The sequence below is a fragment of the Dermacentor silvarum genome, chromosome 3 (assembly GCF_013339745.2).
Source record: "Dermacentor silvarum isolate Dsil-2018 chromosome 3, BIME_Dsil_1.4, whole genome shotgun sequence".
In the NCBI taxonomy this organism is placed as follows: domain Eukaryota; kingdom Metazoa; phylum Arthropoda; class Arachnida; order Ixodida; family Ixodidae; genus Dermacentor; species Dermacentor silvarum.
The window spans coordinates 121091882-121098232 of record NC_051156.1 but is presented as its reverse complement, the minus strand read 5'-3'; the positions used below and the strand labels follow the sequence as shown (position 1 = coordinate 121098232).

Genomic DNA, 6351 nt, shown 5'->3' with positions numbered 1-6351 from the left:
GATCGCCGGAGACGCAGCATACTCCTGACTCGTCGCCAGTGCGTAGTCCGACAGAGCTCACCCCGGTACACCTCCGTACCAGCCGTCGTCTTCAAGGGCTCCAGCCACAGCACGGTCTGCTACCTGATCCTACCAGGACGATGCACCAACCGTCTACTGCTGCGCTTGCCGCGCTGACACAGGTCCTTTTGCATCAGCCGCAAACACCCAATGTGTTCCACGGAGGTGCTCTTGAAGACGTCGAAGACTGGCTTGACCACTTCGAAAGGGTAGCCGAATTCAACGATTGGTCCCAAGAGCGCAAGCTGCGTTATGTGTACTTCGCTCTCGGGGATTCCGCAAAGACGTGGTTCGAAAACCACGAGACGACACTGACATCGTGGGACGAATTTCGTCGGCAGTTAGTTGCCGCCTACACCAGCGCCGACAGAAAGGAGAGAGCGGAGTTGGCGATGCAGGCAAGGATTCAAGCCCCTAATGAGAGCGTCACGACATACATTGAAGATATGGCTCGGCTCTTCAGACGTGCAGACGCTTCAATGCCCGAAGACAAAAAAGTTCGACACCTAATGCGAGGTGTAAAGCAGGAAATCTTTGCCGGCCTTATCCGCAACCCACCGACTACGCTTGCGGCCTTTCTCGCTGAAGCCACTGCAATGGAAAGGGCACTACAACAGCGCGCCAGCCAGTACAATCGAAACGTGACTTCAATTTCGAGTGGCGTCCCTAACGTGACACTGGGAAGCGACGTCAGCGACCTGAGAGAATTAATAAGGGTGGTCATAAGAGAAGAACTCCAAAAAATGCAGGCGGTCGAGCCCCCGGTCGCGCGACTTTCTGTGGCGGAGATGGTGCGAGACGAAATCAGGCAAGCCATCCAAGTTCCTGAACGCTTCGGGGCACCACAGCCGCAGGAGCAAGTTAGGATGACATATGCGGAAGCTGTACGACGTCCGTCGCTGTATAATACATCAAACGTCGTGCGCACCAGGGAACAGACAGAAGTCGGGTTCAGCCGTCGTAATGCGCCGTTTATCAACGAGTCCAGCCCAAGAAAGAGTGATGTCTGGCGCGCTCCTGACCACAGCCCGCTCTGTTTTCATTGCGGCGAAGCAGGCCATATCTACAGGACGTGTCCCTACCGACGCGTGGGTCTCCGTGGGTTCTCTCCGAATGCGCCGCGTCCACGACCTGGTGAGCGTCCGGTGGAAATTGAGAGCTTCCTGGCGAGTCGTCCCAATTTCTTCGAACAGCCAAGGCACGAGCCTCGCTCGTCGTCACCCGCTCCATCACGATACCGGTCGCCAAGTCCTGCCTTCCGTCGAGACGCCCCTAGGCGCCGTTCGCCCAGCCCTGCAAACCAGGAAAACTGAGTTTAGCGACCTCCGGGGGTGAGGCCGCTGACGCCGAATGTACCGAATATCCTCCATTACGACGCAAGCGACGACAGCGACGACAACAGACCGACGTTCAAACGCACTCAGGTGATCCAAGGCACGTCGTAACATCGGATATACCAGTCAGCATAGACGACGAAGAAGTCACAGCTTTAGTCGACACTGGCGCGGACACCTCTGTTATGAGCCGAGAACTTGCCGCTAAACTGAAAAAAGTTTACACGCAGTGGACTGGGTCGCAGGTCCGTAGTGCCGGAGGACACCTCTTAAAGCCCGTGGGCAGGTGTACAGCACGAGTGAATATTCGCGGCTTCACGTACGTCGGAGATATCGTTATCCTGCCGAGTTCTTCGCGAGAGTTGATCCTTGGGATGGACTTCCTGCAGGCTAATGGAGCCATCATTAATTTGCAAGAATCGCGGGTAACGTTTTCGACGGCGCATGCCATAGTAAGGAACAAGTACGACAGTCATGACAACGCCTTGCGCATCGCAGACGACAAGGTCACGTTACCGCCGAGGAGCAGCGTATTATCCCTTGTAACCTGCGACGCGTTCGACGACAGTGAGGGCATTGCCGAGGCAAATATTCCGCTGATGCTCAAACGGTATATCTGCATAGCTCGAGGCCTTGTTCAGTTGCAGAGCAAGCGGTCACTAGTTCTTCTGACGAACTTCAGCAACGAGTTTCTGCACGTCCCTCAAGGCACGGCTGTCGCCTCCCTCAACCAAATTGCGGACTTCTCCGACGTCGGCACTTTAGAGGTGACTTCCCCAGACGTGACAGATGCTACCACGCTTTGCAGCCGCATTCACATTAATGCCGGTTTGTCGGAACAACAGAAGCAACGACTATTAGGCCTCGTGAGCGAATTCTCTAGCTGCTTCTCTACAGAATCTAAAGTTCAGCGCGCCTCCGTTTCGAAACACCGTATTTTCACAGAGGAATCGGCTCGCCCAGTTCGTCAGCATCCATATCGCGTGTCGCCAATGGAAAGAGAGGCGATTAAACGCCAGGTTAAAGAAATGCTGGACGATGACGTGATTCAGCCTTCGACAAGGCCGTGGGCGTCCCCCGTTGTTCTGGTAAAAAAGAAGGACAATACACTACGCTTCTGTGTCGACTACAGACGGCTTAACAAAGTCACCAAGCGCGATGTTTACCCTCTGCCAAGGATTGACGACGCCTTGGACCGTCTACGTCATGCCCAGTTCTTTACCTCGTTAGATCTTAAGTCAGGGTACTGGCAGATCGAAGTCGACGAGCGCGATCGCGAGAAAACTGCATTCGTGACACCTGACGGGCTATACGAATTTAAGGTCCTCCCATTCGGCCTGTGTTCCACTACCGCCACATTCCAGCGAATGATGGACACTGTACTTGCTGAACTGAAGTGGCAGACATGCCTCGTCTACCTGGACGACGTCGTTGTGTTTTCAAGCACGTTCGATGAACACCTGACTCGGCTGAAGAGCGTTCTTGATGCTATCCGCAAGGCAAACCTCACCATCAAGCCTGAAAAATGCCACTTTGGTTTTCAGGAACTCAAGTTTCAGGGACACGTGTTCAGCCCCCAGGGCGTTCGGCCAGACCCTGAGAAGTTGGCTGCCGTTGCTGAGTTCCGTCGTCCTACAGATAAGAAGGCTGTTCAGATGTTTTTAGGATTCTGTGCCTACTACCGTCGTTTCGTTGAAAGTTTCTCCAAAATAGCTGAGCCTTTGACGAGATTAACACGCCACGATGTGCCTTTTCTGTGGACGGAAGAACAAGAACAGGCTTTCGCAGAATTACGCGAACTGCAAAAAGCTCCGGTGCTCGCGCATTTTGAGGATGATGCTGAAACTGAAATCCACTCGGACGCCAGCAAAATTGGTCTCGGAGCCGTTGTTGTTCAGTGGCAAGACGGTACGGAACGTGTAATCGCTTACGCGAGCCGTAGTCTCACAAAGGCAGAGGCTAACTACTCGACCAATGAAAAGGAGTGTTTGGAAGTCGTTTGGGCCATCAGTAAATTTCGACTCTACCTGTATAGCCGGCCATTTCGAGCGGTCAGCGACCACCATTCACTTTGTTGGCTTGCCAATCTCAGGGATCCATCAGGCCGCCTCGCTCGTTGGAGTCTCCGCCTACAGGAGTATGACATAACTGTCGTCTACCGATCTGGACGAAAGCACAGCGACGTTGACTGCCTGCAACGTGACATTCACTGACATCATCAGATTTGGAGCAAGATTTGCCGTTTCTTGGTGTCATTGGCACGGTGCGGATGGCTGACCTACAACCTGCGGACACAGACCTGCTTGCTCTTATCCAGTATCTTCAAGGAGCTGACGTTGTTATCCCACGACTGCTGTCACGAGGACTGACATCGCACTGCCTGCGGAACAATGTCCTTTATAAGAAAAACTTTGAAAACAGTCAGGAAACGTTCCTTCTCGTCGTCCCTACGGCATTGCGCCAAGAAGTTTTGCAGGCGTGTCACGACGACCCCTGTGCTCGACACTTAGGCTTCACCAGAACACTAGCACGCATACGCCAGCGATACTACTGGCCACGGCTATTTTCGTCTGTTCAGCACTATGTGAAAACCTGTCGTGACTGCCAGAGGCGTAAAGTACCACCCGTCAAGTCCGCCGGTCTCCTCCAACCTCTGGACCCACCTCCAGCGCCGTTCCAACAAGTGGGCATGGATGATCTCCTGGGTCCATTCCCTACGTCATCTTCGGAAAACAAATGGATAATTGTCACAACCGACTACCTGACCCGTTACGCTTAGACCAAAGCTGTACCCCGGGCAACTGCTGCTGAAGTCGCCAAGTTTTTCGTCCTCAGCAATTTACTGCGCCATGGTGCACCCGCTGTCCTCATTACTGATCGCGGTGCAGCATTTACAGCTGATTTATTATAAGAGGTGGTCACGTTGACGCACAGCAACCATCGGAAAACCACGGCTTATCACCCCAAACTAACGGATTGACAGAGCGCCTTAACAGAACACTGGCCGATATGATCTCGATGTATGTTGATGTAGAGCACAAGACATGGGACGAAATTTTGCCATACGCGACATTTGCCTATAATACAGCTGAGCAGGAGACCACCCAGCTCACCCCATTTGAACTTGTCTATGGACGTCGCGTCACGACACCTTTAGACGCCATGCTTCCAGTAGACGACGGCACCACGACAAGCGAGGGCGCTGATGACTTTATCCAGAAAGCAGAACAAGCTCGCCAGCTTGCTCGGAACCGCATCCGTAGCCAGCAGAGTACCGACGCCTGTCGTTACAACCAGAGCCGACGGAATGTCCAGTGCAACCCCGGTGACCACGTGTGGGTGTGGACACCTGTCCGTCACCGTGGGCTCTCGTTGAAATTGTTGCGACGATACTTCGGACCATACGAGGTTGTGCGGCGGCTTAGCGATGTGAATTACGAGATCCTGCCCCAAAGTGTTGATCCTCGCCTGAGCCGACGACGTCCCCGCCCCGAAGTTGTGCACGTAGTACGGATGAAGCCGTACTACACCCGCGAGTGAAGTGCACCTTTCAAACCCTTCGCCGTCCTACGCAGTGTTGTGTGGTTATCCTTCGTTTTCTGTGATCACATTTGCCATTAGAGCTGTCTTGCCCCCTTATGAACTTTATTCTACCCAGCCGACCGGGACGGTTGCTTTTGGAAAGGGAGAAATGACGCGAGATAGGCTGGCACCTGCGGCCGCCGGCCGCTGCAATGAGAACGACGAAGTGTGTTCTGAAACGCGCGCTCTCCGAGTGTCAGCCTATATTGAAAAGAACACCCTTTTGCCAAGGTCTCGATTGCTATCTTCGTGACAATATACTGAAGGGATGCTAAAAATAAACGCTAGCATTTCAGACTCATACAACATTCTTTAGAAAGAGTATTATCAATATTTCGTCATACGATTTTGGTTATTAGAAATCAAAATGAAGCTGACAGTACTACTTCTTGAATTTCACGGCAAAACCCCAAAACAACTACTTCAGTGAGACGTCACATATTTCTAAATGCTGTTTGTGGCATTTGGGGTCCGTTCTGTTGAAAAACTTAAATTTGGCTCTTTTATAATGCAACATTCCCATCCTTACCAATAAGAAATGAACAAGACCTCAGCAGACACCCTGGGCTTTCCAAGTTCCTAAACCACGCCATTCTGTGCACTACACCTTTTAATTGTCCCACAGTGGCGGTAAAATGGTGACCTTGTAAACTTTCTCGCCTGAAAAGACAAACTAACGGAAACTGTGAACAAACCCTTCCCCACTGATATTCATGCGTAGGCAGTTGTAGTCCAACAGAAACCGCGCTACTTAACTCAATATTAACTGAATTCTAAAGCATACAGTATTTCGGAACTCACGGCCTATGTAAACACCAATTTCGCCGCGAAATTCTACCAATTGAGCCACAATATGCGACTTCTCAGGAGACAGCTTCCACCATTGCTCACTCCAAGTTTACACGTTTATGCTAATAGTTTACTTACTGATTTGCCAATTTTTTGGAGCCTGTGTTGCTGAAAGTCAAAGAAAAAACAAGATATGATGAGATGGTGGAATTAAGGTGCGTTATCAGTACTTCAAGTGGTCCCACTTTTATTATACGAAGGATTTTTTTTAATAAAAATACATTTTTAAAGTATATTCATTATAGATGTATATTGCTTGCTATAGAAACGTCGTTTTTCTAACAAAGTTGAGAGACTTCAATCCGCAAGTGTTCTTAACAAGACCACTTTCTTTTGAATAAATGTAGAAACTAGCCTTGTAGTGAAGCATCGCGAGAAACCAGCACTGAGGCATATCAGACATATCAGAGATCAGGAACAGACGGGGGAACGACTGGGCCACAACTAAATACAAAACTGCGGCGTTTGCTTATATGTGCCTAATGTTGTCCGCCCCATTATCGATTATGGCGCCACAGTATGGTCA

At 51.0% G+C, this 6351-nt stretch overlaps 1 long non-coding RNA gene across 1 annotated transcript in view; it reads right to left on the bottom strand.

The window, feature by feature from the left end:
- LOC125943967 (uncharacterized) overlaps positions 1–5980 on the bottom strand; it is a 46146-nt gene extending 40166 nt beyond the window's left edge. The window contains exon 1 of the long non-coding RNA XR_007466031.1: positions 5904–5980. This is a non-coding gene — a long non-coding RNA (uncharacterized LOC125943967). The remainder of the gene's footprint in view (positions 1–5903) is intronic.
- Between the last annotated feature and the right edge of the window lie 371 nt (positions 5981–6351).